Source organism: Panthera pardus, unplaced genomic scaffold (genome assembly GCF_024362965.1).
Source record: "Panthera pardus isolate Hobbes unplaced genomic scaffold, ASM2436296v1 HiC_scaffold_7, whole genome shotgun sequence".
Classification (NCBI taxonomy): domain Eukaryota; kingdom Metazoa; phylum Chordata; class Mammalia; order Carnivora; family Felidae; genus Panthera; species Panthera pardus.
Window position 1 is genome coordinate 2,489,991 of NW_026527002.1, and position 23,364 is coordinate 2,513,354.

The window sequence follows — 23,364 nt, forward strand, 5'->3', positions numbered from 1 at the left end:
ACTAAAAAAATATATATACTTCTCTCTTTCTCTTTATTTCTCACACTAACAAATATAGAAACACATACAGTTTTGAGGTGTTGACAAACCCAAAAATTAATGCATTAGTGAAAGAATAGAAACAGTGGTTAGCAAAATAAAGGAGACCCAGAAATAGACAAAACATATATAGTCAGCTAATTTTAGACCAAACACAAAAGCAGTTCAATGAAGAAGAGATCATCTTTTCAACAGTGTTGAACAATTGTGCATCCATATGCACAAAAATGAAACTAGATCCAGACTTTACATTTTATGAAAAAATTAACTCAAAATGGATTTTAGATTGAAATGTAAAATGCAAAGCCATACAACTCAGAAAAAAAAAAAAACAAGGCAATTTTGGATTTGGTGATGAGTTTTCAGCTACAACACTAAAATCACAGTCCATAAAAGAAAAAAAAACTTTTTAAAATTTCATCAAAATGAAAACTTTTGCACAGACAAAGTCACTGTTAATAGATAAGACAAGTTTCTTACTGAGAGAAAATAGTGACAAATTGCATACCAAGTAAAAGACATGCATCCAAAATATAATAAGAACTATTTAAAAAACAATAATAAGGAAGCATCTGGGTGGCTCAGTTAAGCATCTGACTCTTGAACTCAGCTCAGGTCTTGATGTCAACGTCATGGGTTCAAGCCCCAGACTGGGTTCCATGCTGGCTGTGGATCCTACTTTAAAAAAATATAAAATAAATTTTTGAAAATACAGCAACAAGAAAATTAAAAATTCAATTAAAATAAGATAAAGATCTGAATGTCTACCTACCAATGGAGATGATAGAAAAATAGGTAGATAGATGATAGATGATAAATAGCTCACAGATAGATAGCAAATAAGCATACAAAAATATGCTTCATATCATTTGCTATTAAGAAAATGCAAATTAAAACAGTTTTGAGGTGTTGACAAACCTGTAAAAACAAAGTTTAAAAACTAATAATACCAATTGCTGGTGAGGATGTAGAAAAACAAAAACTCTCACCCATTGCTGGTGGAAATGCAAAATGGTACGGCCACTTTGGAAAGCAATTTTAGTTTCTTGGGAAGCTAAACATTGTCTTATACTCTCAAAATGACACCAGTTGGTATTTATCCAACAGATTGGGAAACATGTCCATGATAATCTGTGAAAAATATTTCTAACAGCTTTATTTTTAATTTTTCTAAGCAATCTCCCAAAATAATTTTCCTATCCTTATACACATAATCCTTTCCCCAATATTTTTCATGCGACTTCCCTAATGGAAGTCTTCAAAAGTCTTTTTTAATGACAGATTTATTTATTCAAGGATGTTTTGGGGGTCACTACAAAGTTATGGGGATTGGTTTAGAGTTTTAATATGGTTGCATGATTGCATCTCAGCAAGGAAAACTCTGTACAAAAGTAAAACCTTTCCGCTTCCCTCAGCTTCTACAGAAAGTGATCTCAACCTAGAAGGTTCCAGTTGACCTATGACTGAAGGTTAGCCAAAGATTTCCTTTGTTTTCAGTACATAACCAGGCTTCTGTAATTTCTCGGACAGAATAGTAAATCTTGATGAGAAACCCAAGGCTTAATTTGAGCTGGAAATACTGAGGATTGGATATCTTTTATAATTATTGATGCTAAAACTCTCATTTTCTGTAATGATTTTTAATTGAGACACAACTGATCTATGACAGCTTTAGGCGTATAACATGATTTGATATATGTATACATTGCGAAATGACAGAGTATCGGAAGCAGGCTCTGCACTGACAGCACAGAGCCCAATGTGGGGCTCAAACTCACAAGCTTGAGATCATGACCTGAGCCAAAGTCGGAGGCTCAACCAACTGAGCCACCCAGGCTCCCAAGCCTGGTTATTAATCAATGGTGCAAAGCCTCCATTTTACCATTCTTTTGTATTGTATTTATTGAGCAAATTCAATAATCAAATACGAGGACCCAAAATAAGGACTCAAAAATAAACAATGCAAAATTACTAAATCTAGAAAAGGATACACATGTGCAAATATGATCAAGTTTATGAGATGTTATACAAATGTTTGCATAAGCATAAATGTTGCTTCAAGAACATCTCAAAAAAAATAGCAATGCCTAATCTGAATTTTTTTAAAAAAGGGAAATTTGTATACTGAAAGTGGAGAAATTTTAAAAAGAGAGAAAGAAAAATAATAGAGCAGGTGTGCCTGGGTGGTTCAGTTAGCTGAGCATCTGACTTCGGCTCAGGTCATGATGTCATAGCTAGTGAGTTGGAGCCTCGCATCAGGCTCTGTGCTAATGGCTCAGAGCCTGGAGCCTGCTTCAGATTCTGTGTCTCCCTCTGTCTCTGCCCCTCCTCCACTCATACCATGTCTCTGTCTCTCAAAAATAAAGAAACATTAAAAAAAAAGAAAAAGAATAGAGCAGATAAAAGTGATGAGTAGTGAAGATAAGGCTGAGACACCTGACTATAAAGAAACGCACAAGCCATGTCTAGGAGTTTGGAATTAGCCTGTGTATTCATGGGTCAGGGCCGCCACAGCATAGTGCCACAGACTAGTACTGGGTGACTTGAACAACAGAAATATTCTTTCTCATGGTTGGAAGTCTGAGGTCAAGGTGTCAGGGGGTTTGGTCTCTTCTGGACTATTTTCTCACTGTGTCTACACACGGTCTTCACCCTGTGTCTGTGTCCTAATCTCCCTGGAAGGACAATCGTATTGGTTAGGGCCCACCCTAATGACCTCATTCTATCTTTTTAACATCCCTACGTCCAAGCACAGTCACATTCTAAGGTACTTAAGGTTGTTATTAAACATATGAACTTTGGGAGGGGGTCATAATTCAGCCCTGAGCATAGATTCAGCCCCTAAAAATAAAATTAGTGAGGAAATGACAATCCCATGAAAGGATTTGTAGCCCCATCATGGTAGGATGAAACTCAGATCAGAAGACGCAATGCGCTAGCCCTGTGATCGAGGCAAAAAAAAAAAAAAAATACATAACCAGGAACTAAGACAGGTGAGGACTCATTTAATTAGCTAATTTGAGACTCATTTTAATAATTAATTATTATGACATGAGAATTCATTAGATATGGAGAGAGGTTTCAAGTGGTAGCCTTTAAATGAATCAGTAAGGCTGGCGTATAAAAAAAAACAATCAGGATGTGGGAAGATGCAAAGATATCAGAAGGAAATTATGTTGGAAGGAAACACTGGATCTGAATTCATTAAACACTGACCCTGCACTACCTAATTTTCAGTTTAATGAGAACTCTGTTATTAAATACTTTATGTGTGTGAGAATTCCTTTGTGAGGTAGCCTGAAACCTAACTAAAGATGAAGCTTATCATGATTTAATAGCTTTGTTTTGGCCAGAAAGCTTTTGTGATCATTTGCATGACATCTTATGAATATTTCAGTTGAATAAAAATCAATACAACAGCTGCTATATGATCATCTCAAAGATAGCTGGTTATTGTGTCTTAAGGAATTCAGTTTCCCAGAGGAATATGGAACTATCATCCAAATGCAAAGTGTTACTTTTGTTATTTCCACCACTACAGGGGATATGCTTTCCCTAATTATCCACTACTGGTTACATTTTTATGAGAAAAAAACAACAGGATGGCAGTGTTTTTGAAGTCAGTTTACACGAAGCCTTTAGCATAGCATAGTGTACCATTTATGTATCACAAACATAGTCTAAAGATGTATGCCAGAGTATGAAATTACAAATGTTTAGTTCATAATACAGTCCCTGGTTATTAATTTTCTCCTGTAGCTACTGGTTATTCCATTTCTAGTAACTATGCTTTAAAAAGAATGTTTGTCTTCTCCAATATTCAAAATGAGAGCTTCCATTTTTCTTGTCGCGGTTGACGTATTGATAAAATATCATGAAAGATCGGGTGCTGTGTCTCTCAGAATTAACTGCAATAACAATGAACAAAAATAAATATTATTTTCTTTCCACAAAAGATTGCAATGTACTATTCCAAGAATATATCATTTTATATGTATATATTTTAATACCATGACCTCTAGGCATTAAGTATTTAATATTGTGCGTGCATGTGAGTGTTGGTAAAATTATACCATTTTTTTAAAAAGGAGTTAATTTTCCTGTATCTCTTTCATGTGTAGGCATAATACTTAAAGGAAAACAATAGTTGCTAACAAGTAAAATCATAAATGATATAAAAATTAATCTGGCAAACTATTACCTCCCCAGAACATAAAAGAAAACCTTGAAAAATAACATTAAACTCTCCTTCTCGAAACAGTGACTTTAAGTGTGAAAACAAGACATTTTATTTCCCTATGACAGCCTCAATAATATTTAAATTTAACATATATGCTTGAAACACAAAGCTGGTTTTGACTGGTTGGTCACATTAGTTGTCTGATGCAAAACCATGAATTCTGGATTATGTTTTATTGGTTAATATTAACAGCCACAGTATTTATCTGTATGATTCCACAGCCATTAATATAACCAATAATAGAGCAAGAGAAAGAGAGTGTTCCGAGGTAATATAGATGCATATTCATACTCCAGGCACAGTTCAAAGATGTTATTCTTTGTGAATCCTTCACTAACCAGGCCAAAGATCACCGTATTTTTTCCTCTAGCTTTATAGAATTGTAAGGCTTTCATATATACACATGCATTACATACATACATGTTATAGACTTGAAGATAAGCACACTGCTCAGATTCCTTTCAATAAAGGATATGCCTTCAGTAGACAGCTTGCAGCTTTTAGCTACTTGAGCGTCTGCCTTAGCTGCAGAGCTGTTCCCCAAGTTCAGTCTTTCCCTGAACAGGGGATCATGCAAGCAGGACATGAAGGCCTGGCCATTGCAGTTCTGCTGGGTCGTTCAAATGGACTGCACTCACATCAGACTGGCTGAAGCTTCTGAGGAAGCTCCATATTGTTTTCCGGCATGGCTGCACCAATTTTCATTCCCACTAATAGTGGATGAGGGGCCTCCTTTCTCCACATCCTCACCAACGAATGTCTTTTCCTATTTTGTTAATTTTAGCTATTCTGTAGGACAGGTCAATGAAACCAGAGCTGATTCTTTGGAAAACAATAATAAAATTGATAAACCCCAAGCCAGACTTGTTAAAAAGAAAACAAAAAGACCCAAATAAATGAAATCATAAATGAGAGAGGAGAAATACAAACCAACACCACAGAAATACAATTATAAGAGAATACTATGAAAATTATATGCCAACAAATTGGACAACATGTAGAAAATGGATAAATTCCTAGAAATATATGAACTACAAAAACAGAGGGGCGCCTGGGTGGCTCAGTGTGTTGAGCATCCGACTTCGGCTCAGGTCACCATCTCAGGGTCTGTGAGTTCAAGCCCCGCGTCGGGCTCTGTGCTGTCAGCTCAGAGCCTGGAGACTGCTTCGGATTCTGTGTCTCCCTCTCTCTCTCTGCCCCTGCCCTGCTCATGCTCTGTCCTCTTTCTCTCTGTCAAAAATAAAAAAAAAAATTAAAAAAAACATTTAAAAAATTAAAAATAAGCTACAAAAACAGAACTAGGAAGAAATAGAAAACTTGAATAGACAGATAACAAGCAAAGAAATTGAATCAATAATAAAAAATCTCCCAACAAACAAAAGTCCAGGTCCAGATGGCTTCACAGGAAAATTCTAACAAGCATTTAAAGAAGAGTTAATACCTATTCTTGCAAAAAAAATATATATATATAAATGGAAGAAAAACTTCCAAACTCATTCTATGAGGCCAGCATTACCCTGATTCTAAAACCAGATATAGAATTGTTGAATCACTATATTGTACACATAAAACTAATATAATATTCTATGTTTACTATACTGGAATTAAAATTCAAAAATAAAATAAAATAAATCAATAAAGTATGATTTTGAGGGAAAGCTTATTCTACCCCCCAGTGAACTGGATTACAAAGACCATCATCACTACTGATACTGACCATTAGGGATTAAGTATTGTAGGCCCCATAATTTATGGCATGTTTCATATCATGGTGGGGGGCGGGGAGGGCAATAGATTCCACTGCCTGCAAGAAGAGTGAATCGTTTCTACCACTTTGTTGTCAACAGATGAGCAGCTCAGAGAGGCTATAACATAAGTGTGTCTATTTAAGACATTGTATACAGTGAGCACCAAGGGCACAGGGTCTGGGTCTTATGAGAACTCAAGGGATGGCATTTGTAACTGAAAAAACATATTGGACCCTACTCAAAATTGATATGTTTTATTTAAATAGTTACAAAAGGGGTGCCTGGGTGGCTCTGTCAGTTAAACATCCAACTTCAGCTCAGGTCATGATCTCACGGTTCATGGGTTGGAGCCCCATATCAGGTTCTGTGCTGGCAGTTCAGAGCCTGGAGCCTGCTTCGGATTCTGTGTGTCTCTCTCTGTTCCTCCCCCACTCATGCTCTGTGTCTCTCTCTCTCAAAAATAAATAAAGCTTAAAAATTTTTTTAAATAGTTACAAAATATAGTATAACTGAAACTAAGATTTCTGACTATTTGTAAATTACAGTCATGTACAAACTTAACCGCCATAATGGCTTAATAATATAAAGTGAAACAATGGGGAAAATCCATTGTAAAAACCCATTAAAATTTAAATGCAAGTTATGTTAAAATCTTTGTAGATCTTACATTCTTCCACTTTTCAGTGACCCAATTCAAAAATATTAAATATACTAAAATGTACTTCACACTATTACTTAACTAAATAATTATTTGTATCAAATAATAAGTGGATACATTTTATATTTAAATGTGTCTAGGGGCATCTGGGTGGCTCAGTTGGTTAAGCGTCCTACTTCAGCAGGTCTGTCTCTCTCTCTCAAAAAATTAATAAACATTAAATAAATAAATAAATAGATAAATAAATAAATAAATAAATAAAAGTGTGTCTTCATTTTTCACTAAATATTTATATCAAATTATCACCTGTATCAATAATCATTTAAATCAAATAATATTTAGGTTGAATACAAAGAAAATATGGCTGTAATGTATAAGAATAAACTGCTAAAAATCAAAGACAAAGAAAAAAAACATTAAAATTATCCAGAGAGTAGCAATTTATGTTACTTTCAAAGAAGCAACAGCAAGGCTGAGAGCAGACATTTAAAGTGAAACAGTGGAAATCGGAATATTCCTTTAAGAATATTTCTTATAAATGTTTCAAGTTTATTAATTTATTTGGGGAGAGAGAGAGAGAGACAGAGCATGCCAGAGAGCCCATGCACGAATGGAGGAGAGGCAAAGAGAGAGGGAGAGAGAGAATCACAAGCAGACTCCAAGCTCAGCATGGAGCCTGATGTGGGATTTGATCTCACAACTGTCAGATCACAACCTGAGTCGATATCTTGGATGCTTAACCAACTAAGGCACCAGGCACCCCTAAGAAGATCTCTTTACTGAAAGAAATCAGTATACTGAGAAATTACGACAATTCTATATGTGAATGCACCAAATAGCCTTGCTTCAATTAAGGGGAAATTTACGGAAATAATGGGAAAATTACACATATCCACAATCATAATGGAAGACTTTAACACAATAAACTCAAAATATTATAGAAGTACTCACACACACGCACACACACGCACACACACACACACACACACACACAGAGAGAGAGAGAGAAGTCACAAGTTAACAAATACCTAATCAAAAAATATAGAACACTGCACCCAACAATGACACTATACGCATTCTTTCTAGGTACAAAATAATTACTACTCATATTGACTAAATGCTATATCACAAAACTAGACTGAAAAAAATTCAAAGGAGTGAAATCATGCATAACACTTTGTCTACTAAAAGGGAAATTAATCTTGAAATTAATTTTTAAATATTACTAACAAATCCCCAAATGTTTGGAAAATTTAAAAATATTTCTCAAAAGCCCATATATCAGAGGATAAATCACAAAGTATATTTGGAAACTATATATGATGTAACAATGATGTTATATAGCAAAACTTGTATGTGAGCTGTAGCTAAAAATATTTGTATAGAGATAAATGTCTATATATACACAAACATATTAGATAAGAAAAGGATGAAATCAATCGTCTTATGTCCATCTAAAGCCAATCTAGAAATAAGTGATATGAAAGAGAAATTCTGGAATGGAGATCTGACTTACTGCATGGACCATCTCCCCAGAAAAACAACAATAACTAGTTAAAACAAAATTTATAGATAGATGGTAGAAGAGTAAATAGATGAACAGATGATTAGATAGATGATTGATGATAGAAGATAGATGATAGATGATAGATGATAGATAATAGATAGATGATAGATAGAGGATAGATAAGTATAGATGATAGATAGATATAGATATAGATGCTATAGGTATAAACTAGGCATTTAGAGTCTAGAAATTGTCCTAAGAACATATAACAAATGAGGAAACATTTATTTGAGAAAATCTACTAAGCCTCATAAAAACTGCAAGAGTCTGTGCCTCTCGAGCCAGAATCTGCTCCATCTTTCCCCATTCCCAGCCCAGCACGACAGAGCTCCCCTAAGGATATGGACGCCCATGGACACGGGGATCCCACTCCTGCTGGCTTCCTGTGTAGGGTCACAGTAACGCTGTGAGAGGAGCGGGCTGATGAAATTCCTCATCTCCTAACTGATGTTGGAGGGGTTCCGTTCCAAGCAAGAGCAGCTGAGGAGTGTGGAGTTCTCTCCTTCCACCCGAACACTAGTCATAAGGTCAGGGTAACCACACGCATGAGAGACCAAAAGTAAGAAGGCCCCAAGTGTCCTTATTCGAGTTGACTTGAAGGGCAAAGATTCCAGTCCAGGAGAAGTAAGCCAGAAGAATAGACCGCCTTCCTTCCCGGCATGTTGACCTGCTCATAGAGCAAGAGGGTCACTCTGAAAAAAGTGGCCCACTCTCCCTGTACCCCTGCTCTAGAGTAGTGAGGCCCGGGTCTTGTACAGGCAAAAGGCAGGCTAAAATTACAGCTCACCAGTTCTCTGCAAGTAAACTGACTATTTGAAACAGACTGTGGGAAGTTGAAAAATAAGGTCATGCTTGAGAAAAAGAAGGAGGTTATGGCGTTAAAGAATTAAGAGGTTAGGAACTCCTCATGAGAGCAACAAGCTGTATCACACAGAAAATTATCAGAAAGAACTAGAAAAATCAGATAGCTAAGAGGATTCCACCTGAAGTGGGAACAAACCTCAAAAGATGACTTCAAATATTTCTCATAAAACTGGGCCCAAATTTAAACATATCAGACTGTGGAACAATGAATGTTCTGGAAGATTGCTGAAAACAGTAAAACAATCAGCTGAAAATGAGTGCAGGATAGCAGCTGGGGTGATACAGAGCAGACTGTTTTCAGGGCAAAAGACCATCTAAGAGAGTATTGCAAATACACTCTCAACCCAAAGGGATTCACTGTCCACCAAGGGGCACCATCAGAGATGCTGCTGTGGAAAAAAACAGGTGCTATTGAAATAGGCCAGCCAAGTCCCTAACCAAATATATAATAAGATGACAACAAAAATAAGCCCTGACGGAGGAAAATCATTATACAGGTAACAACATAAATCTGTAGTTAGATAACGATGTTACTAAAATATCCAGTTACCACCACCACCAACAAAATTCAACACATGAAAAGAAATGTGTGTTTTCTAAGCAGAATAAAAGCAGGGGACCTACACTGTCTTGGAAAGGCCCAAATTGCAGACTTTTCAAAGTCTTTAACACAGACATTATAAATATGTTTAAAGGAAACAATGTTTGTGGAAATAGAGGAAGGCATGATGACAATGATGCATCAGAGAATACCAATATAGAAATCATTAAAAAGTAAATGGAAATTCTGTAGCTAAAAAGTGGATCTGAAATTTTAATAATCATGGAGAGATTCAACAGTAGAAGAGAACTCAGCTCACAGAAAGGTACAATGATAGGCATTCTGCAATGTGAAGAATAGAGAAGATAATAATAACAAAATTAATAATTAAGAGAGAACCTTAGAGAAATGTGGCACATCATAAGGCATACCAACATACACATGAGAGAAGCAGAGCGGAGTGAGAAAAAGAGCAGAAAATATTTTTAAAAAATTAAACTTGAAGATAAATTAATAGAATTTATGCTAGCTGAAGAACATACATAAAAGAGTTTTAAAAATTAGCAGAACTTCATGGGGCGCCTGGTTGGCTCAGTCGATTAAGCCTCCGACTTCGGTTCAGGTCATGATCTCACGGTTTGTGAGTTCGAGCCCAACGCTGGCCTCTGTGCCGACAGCTCAGAGCCTGGAGCCTGCTTTGGCTTCTGTGTCTCCCTCTCTCTGCCCCTTCCTGCTCGTGCTCTGTCTCTCTCTGTCTCAAAAATAAATAAACATTTAACAAAATTAACAGAGCTTCAGAGATATGTGGAACACCATAGCGTGCACCAACATATAAATATCAGTAATACTAGAAAGGGCAAAGAAAGGGAAGGAAAAAAATATTTAAAGACATAATGACTGAAACTTCCCAAATTTATTGGAAAACGATAAAATAGATACCCAAGAAGTTCAAAGAACTCTAACTTAGGACAAATACAAGAAGACACGCATACAGACACGGCGTAGTAAAAATGTTGAAAGTCAGACACAGAAAATATTCTTGAAAGCAGCAAGAGAAAAACAGCATACGAGGTCCCAGGAGACCTCAATATGATTAATAACTAACTTCTCAGCAGAAACAATGTAGGCCAGAGGGTAGTGAAATAAGATATTCAAACTTCCCAAAGAATAAAACTGTCATCTATAAATCTGTATACAGCAAAGCTATATAATGAAGGCGAAATAAAGGCAAAAGAAAACTCTCTCAAACAAACACTGAGAGATTTTGTCACTAGCGAACTCACACTAAAAGAAACATGACAGGAAGTTTTTCAGGCTGAAAGCAAGTAACCCCAAAGATAATTCAAATCTCCAGCGAATGAGGAACACTATTAAAGTATAATCGCATAATTAACTTTTATTGGTAAAAGTAATTATGTAATTATAAATACTATCAATACAAATTTGTTTTCTTCTCTTACTTCATTAAAAACTGAATGTATAAAATAATATATATAATGTTTTGTGGGACCTAAAACACAAAGAAATATATATTGAATACGTTTTCCAATAAACAGCACAAAGGAGACGAGTGAGAGCAAATCTGTAATGAGCAAAGGATATAATGACAGGTGATAAGTAATATTTGTAACAAAACATTGTGTTTGTTACATTAATAGATGTAATATGTAAAACAATAATACAGCACAAAGAGCGAAAAAGAAAGAGCCACAAAGGAGTAATGTTTCTACTTACTACTATAATTGAGCTAGTATTAATTTAAAGCTGATTATGGTCATTTAAGACATATGGTAAACCATAGAGCAACCATTAAAAACAAGGAGAACAAAATAATGAAAAATTCACTCATAGCAAAGAAAACAATAAAGGGGTAATAGAAGAAATTTCATAGGCCAATAATTTATATTTATTCATGGATTGACTTACAAATGCTACCCAATATACACTTAGGATCAAGCATTTCTTTGAATTTAGTCAAGATTTTTTAATTATTCCAAATAAAATTGATGATTGATATTTCTCTACAAATAAGCATAATCATTGATATTTGAATAATAATAAAATGAATGAATATCTTTCAGTTTATTCATCAAAGAGAATTTTAGATCAAGAAACTCATCCATTAAGTTTAAATTCTCACTATGGTTATTTTTATTTATGTCCCAAATATGGAACAAGGTCATTTTTGAAATCAAAAGAGGAGAGGCAAGTTGCCCAAGATCACATAAACAGTAGTCAAACTACAATTTGGACTCTATTCTGAATGATTCTGAACCTCTTAAGTTTTCATCTTGTTATGCTTCCCCTATGATGAGATTATGTAAACCAGATTAGAGAATATTCTAATGCAACCAAGATGGCAAAAATGCAGTACCACATTTGAACAAGATGCTTAGAGCATCCTACCATGCCAGAAAGCAAGGAAGCCATAAAATAAATATCAAAAGGGAAGATGGAAATATGTCCAACACAGTAGGACAGGGTAGCCAACTGAAAGAGTTCCCAATGGCAAAAGATAGGGGAAATTTTTTCTTTTTTTTTTTTTTTAATCTTTATTTATTTTTGAGAGAGAAAGACAGAGACAGAGTGCAAACAGGGGAGGAACAGAAGGAGAGGGAGACACAGAATCCAAAGCAAGATCCAGGCTCTGAGCTGTCAGCACAGAGCCCGACGTGGGGCTCGAACTCACGAACTGCAAGATCATGACCTGAGCCAAAGTCGGACGCTTAAACGACTGAGCCACCCAGGGGCCCCTTAACATTCTTTTTAGTGTATTGTGGGTTTTTTTTTTGTTTTGTTTTTCATTGTTTTTCAATTCCAGTGTAGTTAACACACAGTGTTATATTAGTTTCAGATATACAATATAGTGATTCAACAACTCTATACATTACTCAGTGCTCAACCTAAGTGTACTCTTTAATCCCCATCACATATTTTACTCATCCACCCACCCCGTCCCCCCGCACCTCCTCTCTGGTAAGCATCAGCTTGTTCTCAATAGTTAAGAGTCTATGTCTTGGTTTGTCTGTCTCTCTCTCTTTCTTTTTCTTATTTTTCTTAATTTGTTTTGTTTTCTTTTTTTCCCCTTTTTTTCTTTCGTTTTTTTTCTTTTTTTCTTTCTTTTGTTTTTCTTTGTTTTTCTTATATTTTCTTCATTTGTTTTGTTTCTTATATTCCATACATGAGTGAAATCATACGGTATGTCTTTCTCTGACTGACTTACTTCATTTAGTATTATACTCTCAAGCTCAATCTATGTTATTGCAAATGGCAAGATTTAATATATACCACACCTTCTTTATCCATTCATTTATCAATGGATACTTGGGATGCTTCCATATTTGGTTATTGTAAATAAAGGTACAATAAACATAAGAGTGAATGTACTCCTTTGAATTAATGTTTTCCTATCTTTGGGGTAAGTACCTAGCAGTACAGTGACTGGATTGTAGAGTAGTTCTATTTTTAACTTTTTGAGGAACCTCCATACTGTTTTCACCAGTGGCTATGCCAGTTTGAATTCCCACCAACAAAATAAATATCTGTGTGTACAGACTGATATAAATAAATGACTGAATAAATGAAAGAAACAAGTCTCCTATGCGGAATTCCAAATAATTAGTGTAGATGTTCAATTTTCAAGGAAGTGATCACTGACACCTTAAATGTTGGGGAGCATAATGACTTCATTGAATAGGAAATGGTGTGGAAAAGAAGGGAGTGAAGAAAGCTGAAAAAACTACCTCAGATAAGCAAAGTCAAAATCAACAGTGATAAGTCATACTGATAATTATAGAATAGAATAATATTGGCAAATTACATCCATGGTCTTCCTCTGAAGAATCTCTAACCTTAGTCACGAGAAAAAAAATCAGACAAATCTCAATTGAAGAGCAGTCTACAAAATTCCTGAACCACACTCCTAAGAACTGTCAACGTTATCGAAAGTCTGAAAAGTGTCACAGTTTAGGGGAGCTAAAGGAGACATGGAGAATGTATGAAATATGGTATCTTAGGTGAGATCTTGGGGCAGAAAAAATATATTAGGAGAAACTAAGGAAATCTGAAGGAAATATAAATTTTATAAAATATACCATATTGATTTATTAGTTGTGACAAATTCACTATTGTAATGTAAGATATTAATAATGGAAATTGGGTGTGGGGTATATAAGCATTCATGCTATCCTTGTAACTTTCTGTAAATCTCAAACTATTCTAAAATTATAAAAATTTGTCTTTAAAAAAGTGAGCATTACAAAAAAAAATCGTGCTTGCATACATGGTCAAATGATCTTTGAAAAGTGGCTCAAAACAACACAATGGGTCAAAGACTGACTGTCTCTTATACACATGGTGTTGCAAAAACTGGATATTCACCTGCAAAAGAATGAAATCAGATATTTGCCTTATGCTATATACAATAATTAGCTCAAAATGAATTAAAGATGGAAACATAAGATCTAAAACTATAAATCTGCTAGAAGAAAACATAAGGGAATGTTTCATGATGTTGAATTTGGCAACCATTTCTTGATGACAACAAACGGGAAGCAAAAGAAGCAAAAACAGGTAAATGGAACACCATCAAAATTTAAAACTTCTGCGCAACAAAGGAAGGTATCAACAGAGTAGAAAGGCACCCTGTGGAATAGGAGAAAATATTTGCAAATCACACGTCTGAAAAGGAGTTAATATCCAGAATGTATAGAGAACTTCTTATAATTAAACAACAACAAAAAAGCAAACAACCAATTTAAAAATCGGCAAAGGGCTTGAATAGACATATCTCCAAAGAATACATACATATGGTCAACCGGCAAGTGAAAATGTACTCATCATCACTAATAACCAGGGATATGCAAATCAAAATCACAACTAGCTGTCATCTCACATCTGTCAAGATGACCACTAACACCACCACCGCCACTAACACCAACAACAAAAAAGAAACTAACAAAAATGTTGGTAAAAGTGCGGGACATTGGAACTCTTGTGCACTATTTGTGGGAATGTCAAATTGTGCAACTGCTATGGAAAATTACGGAGTTCTTCAAGCAATTAAAAGTAGAATTACCCTATGATCAAGCAATCCACCTTCTGTGTGTGTATCCAAAATATTTAAAAATAGACTCTCCAGGCACCTGGCCGGTTTGGTCAGTAGAGCATGCAGCTTTTGATCTCGGAGTCATGAGTTCCTGCCACATGTTGGGTATAGTGACTGCTTAAATAAATAAGAAATACAAAATAGAATCTCGAAGAGACATTTGCATACTTATGTTCATTGCAGCACTTTCGCAAGAGCCAAGAGATAGAAGTGACCTAAATGCCCATCAATAGATGAATAGATTTTTTAAAAATGTGGTATGTACATATATTGAACTGCTATGCAACCTTTAAAAAATATTACATGCTGGGCACCTGAATGGCTCAGTCAGTTAAATGACCGACTCTTGATATCTCACCTGATTTCCGCTCAGGTCATGATCTCAACGTCATGATATCGAGCTCCCCATTGGCCTCCAAGCTGAGCATGGAGTCTGATTGGAATTCTCCCTCTCCCTCTCTCTGTCTGCCCCTTCCCCTGTGTATGTTCTCTCTCTCTCTCTCTCTCTCTCTCTAACTAAACAAATAAATAAGAAAATTTCATCATATTTAACAACACAGATGAACCTTGGGGACATTATGTTCAGTGAAATATGTCAGACACAAAAGACAAATACTGTCTAATTCCTTATGTGAAGTACCTAACACAGCCAAGCTCCTGGAAACTTTACAGGAAGTAGATGGTGGATGCCAAGGGATAGGGAGATAAACCACGAGGGCTTGTTCAATGAATGTAGAGTTTCAGTTTTGCAAAATGAAAGATCTCTCAACTTCTAAAGATCTTTTCTACAATGATATGACTATAGTCCTTACTGACTGAACTTTACACTCAAAAATGGCTGAGACGGTAAACCTTACGTATGTGTTTTTACCACAGTCAAAGTCCAAATCCAGCCATCATGGGGCACCTGGGTAACTTAGTTGGTTAAGCAGCTGACTCTTGATTTCTGCTCAGGTCGTGATCTTGCCGTTGGTATGATCGAACCCCATGTCTGGCTCTGCACTGATAGCATGGAGCCTGCTTGGGATTCTCTCTCTCCCTCTCTCTCTCTCTTCACCTTCCCTGCTTGCTCTCTCCCTCGCTCTCTCTCTCTCTCAAAATAAATAAAATAAACTTTAAATAATACATAAATAAATAAATAAATAAATAAATAAATAAATAAATAAAATTTAGCAATCAATAAAGCACATTCTTAATTTAAAAAAAAAACACATTGTCTTGACATAAACATGAAGGATATGAAGTATTTTTAAATATAAGAGCAGCATTATTTTACAAACTCACTTAATAAAATGTGTAGGCTCAAAATAAATTCCTTAGTTTCCTTCAGGTCTTTTCTACTTGTGTAAACTTCCTTAAATCGTATATGGTTTTGAACTCTGACCGATACTTTATTGTATGTATTCCAGTACCTTGATTCTGTGGTTCAAAATTTTGTTGTAATATTAATCTTTGTTGAGGCACATAGGAACAGTTCACTGTTTCATTAAGGGAGTGAGATTTTTAGGGTCCCCCCCCAAGTCTGAGTAATCTATTTTGTCATCCTACTTTGCATGGCCTAAACACTTATCTCTTGTCTCAGTCATGGTGGTTGAATCAGGAAGCTCTACTTTGTCTGATACTAGCAGCTACCGTTAGAATATAGCCAGGTGCATTGCACATTGTTCTGATCACATTTCTATTTTTAATATCTGAGCATATTCTTTACTGTCTTTCAAACTCAGTCTTGATGACTATTTTATTTAGATGTGATCGGTAAATTTTAGTTACTGCTGCTCTGAGAGTTCTCTACTTACCCAGAAGAACCCACATTGCCAGAAATATGCCTCCTCTGAAGGCCTAGTCTCCAACAAATTATTTGCAACCACTTTTGCCACACTCAATTTCTTCCCCTTCTGGTAGCATCTGATTGAAGCTTTGCATGTGCAACTTTTGGCAAGTCTAGGGATTTTTCTTTTCTCCTTGATTGTGTTTGGATTATGAGAACTACTGTATTAATTAAGGTAATCAGTATTTTTATTTTTAATTATACATGTATTCTATATTATACATTTTAAACCATATGAATTTGTTTTATACATCTCAAAACACAAACAATCCTGTGTTTACAAATGTCAAGACTACGAAAATAGAATTGTTGGAAGTTGAAATCAGAATGAACTCCCATTGAATTGTGAGCCAAAATTAATTCAATGGTAATTCTTTAAAAAGCAATAGCAAATAGAGCAAAACTGTTGAATCCAGGTGAAAAGAAAATGAATAGTGGGTATTTATGGGTTTTTTGTTTACTTTATTTAACCAACACTAACATAGCATTATGCCAGTCAATTTTCTATATAATTTCTAAATATTAACTAAATGATTCCTTTTGACAACCCAACGATAAAACTGAGTCTCAGAGATTTCTGTAACTTGTCCCAAATCCAAGAGATCAGACAATCGATTCAGGATTTCAACCTGTCTAGTCTGGCCCCAGAGTCTATATTCTTGCCCCCTACAGTACGCTGCCTCTTATATAGAGAAGTTTTATCTAGCCTAATTCTTGAACGTTTATCTTTCCCTTATGAAAGCACTTTTACCATTTAGAACAAAGTACATTTTGATTCCATTCATTTTATATTTAAGAAGGTTTGTATTTAGGCTTTATAACCATAGTTTGGTTTAGTTGTAAACAGGAAATGACTAACAATGAATTTGATATCTTACAGCCTTCAAAAAGGCTTGAAAAGAACAGCTTATAAAACAGCTGTTAGATTGCCTACGGTAACACTCATGGAAACATATGATTCTTTCCTATAAGATTACTTATAAATGAAATAGCGTTACAGAAAATAAGTGGATGCAGTGAGACGTAAGTTAAAACTCAAAGTGAGAAGTATAATAATTTAAACAGCTTGATAAATTTGAAATCCTCTATTAACAAGGAAGTTCCATTGGCTATCGTGTGTGTGGTGTGTGTTATGTGGTCTGTGTTATAAACAACACCATCATCTCCACCACTTGGGCCATAGAGGCCACCAGTGTAGAGAAAATTGATACTGATAAGCCATCAAACAAAAGTCTTTCTCAAGGCATGTTCATTTGGTACTTCCCTAAGGTTACAAATTAATTGGCAGTCATGACACATGGGAGATGACAAGCTGTCGTTAAAATGTCAAATATTCTCATAAAGCAGGAATTTCTCGGAGACGAGAATGGAAACCACATTTAAATGAGTTTTTTGTAATGAGAGATCTTTCATGGCTTCATGAAAAAAAGTGTGTCGGTTCAGTATGAGAAATCTGCAACATGATGACAGAAAATAACAATTATTCAGTCACTGAGAGGCAAAAGAATATTTTTGAATAAAACTGTTGAGAGGTGTGAAAATAAAACTACTCCTCTAGAAACTACACAAAAAACATTGAGCTTTATATAAACAAAATGTGATCTCACTCTTACAATTAGTTTGACGTTTGACATCTTTTCTGAAAATTACTGTTTTGTATTTTAAAAAGTGATTGAATTGTGTTTTCTTTAAAAATCACCCTCCTGAAACATAATTTCTACACTTTTCTATATATTTATATAGAAAGGTAGTCTTCTCAAACTAATAACTTAGACTGGGAAGACTTCCCTTTTTACAATAAAATTCTCTCCCTTAGTCCTGAGATTGATATTTTGTTCCTGATATTATGTATTATACAATGCAAATTGTTTACCAATTAGTCTCTATAAATATTGTGTTTCAATTATGATTTCTTCTCTGTGTCTGGGTGTTTAGAGTAACCCAAACTGGCATTCACTGTCTAAAAATTTTAGACTAGGTGAGACATTGTTTCAGGGACCCTTGATATTCTACCATGCAATGTTTCAGGCCTAAGGAAACACCCAATGTGTGGGAAGACATTATATATACTGTATAGAGCAAACCAAAAATTTCAAACGTAGAACTGTGACACCAACTCTTACCAGTCTGCAGGGTGCTCTGCAGATTATGGGCATGCCAGCCACCACAATCATGTGAGAAAGAGAGATAGACGTAGATATAGATAGATATAAGATATAGAAGTAGATGTAGATATATAGATATATGGGTATATAGGTATACAATTATATAAATATAAAATATTTATGTTTATATTTATATAAATATAAAATATATCTTATATGAAATATACATACATACAAAGAATATATAATCATTTTATATATTGTACACTATATTATATAACATATATAGTATTATATATATACATATACCCACATTGTACTATATGTATATTGTATTAGTGAGGGTTCTACTCCCACACTCACACATATATATATATTGCTATTGTTTCTCTGAAGAGCTCTAACACAATTGTAGTACATACAAATGGTATATATATATGGATTATGCAATATTTATATACTGTATTCATGAGATCTTTATCTCATGGGCAATTGTAAAAGCTAATCTTTTAACTTCAGTTTATCATCAACTTTTTTCTTCTTCATGATTTAAGAAACTAATACATTTTTTACATATGTTTTTTCCCCCTAATTTTATTAATGTACAATCAACAATTAAAATTTATATATTTAAGCTGTACAGCTTGATGATTTCATATATACTGTAAATTACCACAATCAAGAAAATGAACATAATTATGACCGTATATAGTTACTACCATTTTTATATACTTTTCAACTATTTTGAGATATAATTGTCACATAACATTGTGTAAGTTTAATGTGCAAAATGTGAGGATTTGGTACACATCTATATGGCAAAATGTTTACCACAATATTATTATTTAACACATCTTTCAACTCACATAACTAGCTTTTCAATGTCATTGTTGTTAAATTATTAACATTAATAAATGTTTTTATTTATTAAAACTAAAACATTAAAATTCAATTCTGTAATCAACGTTTGAGTATATACTACCCAATCGTTAACTATAGTCACTATCTGTACCTTAGATCCCCAGAACTGATTATTTTATAACTGAAAGTTTGTATCATTTGGTCAACATCTCCCATTCCCACCACCCTTCATCTGTAGCAACTACCAATCTACCGTGTTCCTATCAATTCCAGCTTTTAAGATTCCATGTGTAAGTTATATTATAAAATATTTGTCTGTCTCTATTTGTCTTAGCCTAATGCCCTCAAAGTCCATCCATGTTATTGAAAATGGCAGGATTTCCTTCATTATTATAGCTGAACGACATTCCATGTTATATATTTACCACATATTTATAATCCATTCGCCTCTATGTGGATACTTATGCTGTTTTTATTCTTGGCTATTGCAACTAATGCTGCAATAAACATGAGAGTACATATATCTCTTTAAAATTCATTTAAAACTTCATTACCTTGGATATATACCTAGAAGTGGGATTTCTGCATCATATGGTTCTTCTACTTTTAATTTTTTGATGAAACGTTATACTGTTTTCTATAATGGTTGTACCAGTTTACATTCCCTCCATCAGTAAAGCAGGGTTCACTTTTCTCCACATCCTTATTAGCGTTTGTTATTTTTTGTGTTTTTGATAATAGCCATTCTAGCAGGTCTGTGAGATGCTATTGCATTGTGGTTTTGATTTGCATTTCCCTAATGATTAGTGATCCTGAGCACAATTTCGTGAATCTTTTGAGCATTTGTATATTTTCTCTGGAGAAATGTCTGTTTAAGTCCTCTGCCCATTTTTCAACCAAAATTTTTTTTTGTTTTTTTTTCTTGCTATTGTTTTGTATGAGCTCCCTTTATCAGATATAAGGTTTGTAAATATTTTCTCCCATTCTATAGGTTTCCTCTTCATTATGATGATAATGTCTTTGGCTAGGCAGTATCTTTTTCATTAATGGAGTCCCACTAATTGGTTTTTGCTTTCATTGCTTATACTTTTGATGTCATATCCAAAAGCTCATTGCCAAGACAAATGACAAGGCAACTTTTCCTATATTTTATTCTAGAAGGAAAGAATTTTATAGTTTCAAGTGTTACACTTAAGACTTTAATCAACTTTGAGTTAATTTTTGTAAGTAGTGTAAGAGAAGAACCCAATTTCATTCTTTAGCGTCTTCCCAATACGATTTTTACCATCTTTTCTCCATTGAGTATTCTTGGCTCCCTTGTCAAATATTAACTAACTACATTTGCATGGGTTTATTTCTGTATTATGCTACAATTATGTCCCATTGGTCTACGGATCCGGTTTGTTTGTTTTTTTCTGTCTGTACCATACTGTTTTGCTTACTATAGCTTTGTAGTATAATTTGAAATCAGTAAGTGTGATGTCTTCAGCTTTGTTCTTCTTGCTCAGGATTGCTTTGGGCATTTGAAGGTTTTTGTAGTTCCATACAAATATTAAGATTTTATTATTTCTCTAGAAAATGTCATGGTAGTTTTGATAGGGATTGCACTGAATCACTAGATGGCTTTGAGTAATATGTGTATTTTAAAAATATTAATTCTTCTAATACAAGAACAACATATACCTTTCCACTTATTTGTACCTTCTTCATTTTTCTCCTCAAAGTCTTGTAGTTTGGGGATATAGATCCTTCACTTCCTTGGTAAATTTATTAAGTATTTTATTACTTCTCTTGCTATTGTAAATGAGATTGCTTACTTTATTTCTTTTTAAATAGTTTTAGTATATAGACATACAACTGATTCTGTGATTCTGTTATGTTGATTTTGTAATCCTGAAGCCTTACTGGGTGTGTATATTGGTTCCAATATTTTCTCTGGTGGTGTCTGAGATTTTCTGCATACCAGATCATGTCATCATGATTTTTTCTTCTCTAATTGTTCTGGCTAGAACTTCAGTACTATATTGAATACAAGTTGTGAGAATGGGCATTCTTACCTTGTTCCTAATTTTAGAGGAAAACTTTTCAGCTTTTCACCTTTGACTTTGATGTTAGCTGTATATTTTTCTTTTTTGTCTTTTACTATTGAGGTATTTTTCTCCAAAACCAATTTCTGGAGAGTTTTTACCAGAAAGGGATGTTGAATTTTGTCAAATACTGTTTTTGCGTCTATTGAGAAGACCAGATGTTTATGTTTTTTATCTTATTTCATTTATTTTAGTTTATTTTATTTTGTTATGTATCATATTTATTGAATGCTTATTTATCATCTTTAACCATGGTTCAACTAATATGTTTTAAAAAATAATTGTTATTTCCAAAGCTGTAGCTTTAGTTTATAACTCCACATTTTGTTATCTCTCTAATTTAAGACAATGCATAAAAAGTTAGTTTATATTTTTAGACAAATGATGTATAAAGATCTAATTTTATTGACATCAATAACTAAAAGAGGGTGTGGATTAAGCTGTAAAAGAACGGAAAATTTTTATGTTATTGAAATTAAACTGGTAAAAATTCAAATTATAATGTTATAACTTTGGAATACTGAATGTAATCCCCATGACAACGACAAATAAAATAGCTACAGAATTTACCGAAAAGGAAATGAGAAGGAAATTAAAACAGTTCCTTACCAAATATAAACTAAACACAAAAGAAAGTGGTAATGCAGGAAAGGAAGAACAAAATACTATAAGGCATAGAGAAAATAGAAAAATGACAAAAGTTCCTCTTCATTAATAATTACTTTAAATGTAAATGGATTAAACTTTCCAATCAAAAGACAGAAATTGGCAGAATTGATGGGGTTGGGAGAAAAACATAATCCAACTATATTGCTGGGGGCAAGAGGCCCAGTTTAGATCCAAAGCCACAAACAGATTTAAAATAAAGATAGTTCATCCATGCAGTTACCAATGGAGAGCAGAGTGGCTATATTAATATAAGACAAAATAGAAGTTAATTTTAAAAGGTTTACCACAGACAAATAAAGATTATTTTTTATAAAAGTTTTAATACAAGAATATATATGTATATATGTATATATATATATATATATATATATAGTAATGGAGGAACACACAATAAACAACTAGATATAACAGATATACAGAACACGCTACCCAAAAAGAGTGGTATACACATTTTTCTCAAGTGCACATGAGACTTTCCACATCACCAGATCATATGTTAGGCTAAAAATTAAGCCTCAATTGATTTAAAAAGATAAAATGTCTTTCATTATTCCAACAAGATTGAAGTAAACATCAATAACAGAAGGAAAACTGGAAAATTCACAAATTTGTGCAAAGTGAACCACACACTCTTAATCAAAGAAACAACTCACAAAGGAAATTTAGAATATGCTTATAGATGAATGAACATGAAAACACCACTTACCAAAAATGATACAGTGAAAGCAATACTAAAGGGTAAATTCACAGCTATATGCATTTTAGCATTTTTCACAATATTCAAAAGGTGGAAGAAACTCAAGTGTTCATCAACAGATGAGAGAATGATCAAAATGGGGTGCATACATACACTGGGATATTATTCAGCCTTAACAAGGAAGGAAATTCTGACTTCAGCTGCAACATGAGTGAACAAGGACACTGGGCTAAGTGAAATAATCCAGTTAGAAAAAGACAAATGCTATATGATTCTACTATGGAAGAGCTGGAAGAGTCAAATTCATAGAAACAGAAAGTAGAATGTTGGTTTCCAAAGGCTGGAGGGAGGAG